Source organism: Nematolebias whitei, chromosome 7, assembly GCF_014905685.2.
Source record: "Nematolebias whitei isolate Nwh7 chromosome 7, NemWhi1, whole genome shotgun sequence".
Taxonomy (NCBI): Eukaryota; Metazoa; Chordata; class Actinopteri; order Cyprinodontiformes; family Rivulidae; genus Nematolebias; species Nematolebias whitei.
Window position 1 is genome coordinate 4,786,215 of NC_056504.1, and position 3,471 is coordinate 4,789,685.

At 42.1% G+C, this 3,471-nt stretch overlaps 1 long non-coding RNA gene across 1 annotated transcript in view; it reads right to left on the reverse strand.

Annotated features, from left to right (window-relative positions):
* LOC119411656 overlaps nucleotides 1-3,471 on the reverse strand; it is an 8,354-nt gene that overhangs the window by 4,282 nt on the left and 601 nt on the right. The window contains exon 2 of the long non-coding RNA XR_005186899.1: nucleotides 290-555. This is a non-coding gene — a long non-coding RNA (uncharacterized LOC119411656). The remainder of the gene's footprint in view (nucleotides 1-289; nucleotides 556-3,471) is intronic.

The window sequence follows — 3,471 nt, forward strand, 5'->3', positions numbered from 1 at the left end:
ATGGTGCTGGGGTACTTTGCGGTTTTTCACTTATTGCTTGGCGGGGGGGGGGGGGGGGGGGGGGCAGGGATAGACCCCTGCGATAAACGAGGGACTACTGTATCTTCATTGAATCTGATCCTTGTGTGAATATTATACTGGCCACAGACCAGAGATACACAACCACAGGTGCTCAGGCCTTTTAGGACACAACACTTGCATTTCAACAGACCTGTGTACTGATTTCAATGCTTGGGCCTAAAAACAGAACAAACATGAAGTTGCTTCAGTGACGTCATTTACATCTCACCTGTGGTGAGCTCCTGTCTGATAAAAGCACCCCTCTACAGGTAGAGTCCGGCTGCTTGTTCGTTTTTATTCTTTCTTTCTTCTGCTTCGCTGTCACTGCAGTGACACCGTGCTCCTCCGGGCATCGGTGGTCCACCTCTGCTTTCCCTTCGCAGCAGTTTGATCCCCAGTCTGAGCTCTCAGGCTCTGCAGGACTGGCTGCGTTGCTCTTTGACTTCTGCTCCTCCTGGGCAGCACTTTCTTCCAGAGAGCCTCCGTCCACGAGCCCTGAAAAACAAAACAGAGCTGTTTTCTTTCCATGAGTTTCACACGTTATTAAATCAGTTTGAACTTTAAAAGATTTTAAGGTGCAGAAGTGACACGATGGCTCAGTTGATAGATCTATTGCCTCTCAGCAAGAAGGTCGCCGGATCGAATCCCAGCCGGGGGCCTTTCTGGGTGGAGTTTGCATGTTCTCTCCGTGCATGCGTGGGTTTTCTCCAGGTACTCCAGTTTCCTCCCACAGACCAAAAACATGCATGTTAGGCTGACTGGTAACTCTAGGTGTGAGTTAGAGAGTGAATGGTTGTTTGTCTTGTTTGTCTCTAAGTGTCCCTGTGACGGACTGGAGACCTGTCCAGGACAACCAACTGTAAACATATGATTTGTGCGTGTGTTAAGTTTTATTTAGTGGGATAGGGAACAGAACTGGTTATTTTGACTGTACATGTAACAGGTGTAGAGTTAGAGAGGAAAACCAAACACAGGAACTGGTTTACTGGTGGTGTTTCAATAACAACACTGGCAATGGAATTAGTTTGGTCTCAATACCAGCCTCAAGTACTGTACTTGTACTTGTACTCATAGAAAGACCCTGATACTTCAAATTTCACTTTTATGCTTGGTAATGTAATTTCCTCTTCCACTTTTTAAGTAAGCAGGACAAAAATAAAAAAGGTCCACAGTTTAGAGATATTTTAAGATGAACACAGGTAAACTGTTTAATGAGTTCTCAATAAAAGAGATGAGTTTCTAAAGTCATTGTGTAATGTACCACTACTACTAGTTTTAATATTTCAAGTTTATTGCTAAACATTTTACAAACATCCATCCATTTATCCATTATTTAAACACACTTCTTCCTTTCCGGGTTGTGGGGGTCACTGGTGCTATTATCCAGCAGTGACTATGTGAGAGGCAGGGTACACCCTGGACAGGTCTCCAGTCCATCACAGGGACACATGGAGACAAACGAGACAAACGAGACAAACAACCATTCACTCTCTCACTCACACCTAGAGACAATTTAGAGTTACCAATCAGCCTAACATGCATGTTTTTGGTCCGTGGGAGGAAACCGGAGCACCCGGGGAAAACCCACGCATGCACGGAGAGAACATGCAAACTCCACCCAGAAAGGATCCCAGACTGGGATTTGAACCAGGGACCTGCTCGCTGAGAGGCAGCAGCTCTACCAACTGCGTTCCATGTTAAAAACATGAGAATGACATTTGTTCCCCAGGTACCAATGCTAAAAATCATTGACAATAAATATCCTGAAAACCTTAAAAAATAAACTCCATCCTACAATCTAAAACCATCGTAAATTAAACACAAACAGCAATAAAAACAGAGTAAGATCAGTAAAATTAAAAAATGAAGCGCAGAGGACAGCTAAAACCCAGGTTCATGAGCCTCATATAGCCTCAGAAGCTGCTCCTGAACCCTCCAGCCTGAAGAGAGGACGGAGAATAGTTTTGTAGGTATGGTGGGTGGGGGTCTGTCATGATGTTCCCTGCTCTGGTCCTGCATCTGCTGATGTCAAAGTCCTCTAAAGAAGGGAGGCTGCTTTTTGTTAGGTTCTGAGCAGACTGAATCACTCTTTGCAGCATCTTCTTGTCAGACCCAGAGCAGTTGTACCAAACCATTATTTCAAAGGTCAGGACTCTCCACCACACACTGATGTAAATAGGCCACGAAGGCCAGCCTGCTTCAGCCTAGTTATAAAATACAGGCGTTGGTGAGCCTTTTCACAATGATGGCTGCGTTCAGAGCCCATAAGAGGACACTGGACAGATACAGACCCAAGTATTTAATTGTGGTCACCAGCTCCACAATCTCTTACAGTTAACTCATTAACTACCCTGTATTCAACACAATTTGCTGGCTTCCTTAGATAGATAACTTTTACTATATGTACCATATTTTTCGCTGTATAAGTCACTTTGTTTTTTTGCATAATTTTCATGCCCTGCGACTTATACGCTGAAGCGACATATTTATGGATTTTCCCCATATTTATAAACCAATTTTTGGCTGAGATACGACCGTTTTCATTCATTTTGACTGAAACTATTGAATACTACCATTTTCAGCCACTAGATGGCAGTCGAGTAGTATGGCATGCCGTTGTATCATGTAATAGGTAAAAGTGGCTATTAATGACACAATCGGCTAGCTATAGCTACCACTGTCGTCTGCCTGGAGCAAATGTCAAATCAGCTTCATTTCACTGCACCGCCACGGTGAAATGCAGCTGATTTGACCACTGAAGTGCATTTATTAAGTAAACGTTCAACTGAGACACACCTTTGCTATAACATCGAGCAAACAATCAATTGTTTTAAAGTGGTAATCATGTCAAATTTGAAAGAAATGGACAGCGAGTTGCCCTCTACGCGTTCATGTTTCCGTATATCGGCGTTTGAAATACATCTGATTTGACCATCAAAGTGCATTTATTAAGGAAAAGTTAGATTGAGACACACCTGTGATATAATTTCAAGCAAACAAATAATCGTTTTTAAGTGTTAATCTTGTTAAATTCTTGTTAAAGTCCTCCTGTGCACACTTCCATGGCTGCCATTTGGCAGCCAATCCATTTTGGGCACAACACCGGTCCACATTTCCGTGTTGTCAGTGGTGATGCATAATAGATGTGATTTATACGGCGAAGCAACATATTTATGGATTCTCCACTTTATTTCTTCTTTATTTATTCTCCACTTTATTAGACATATTTGGACTGATGCGACTTATAAGATGGAAAATATAGTACTCAAATTCCCCCCCTGAGAATGAATTAATGAATCTATCTATCTATCTATCTATCTATCTATCTATCTATCTATCTATCTATCTATCTATCTATCTATCTATCTATCTATCTATCTATCTATCTATCTATCTATCTATCTATCTATC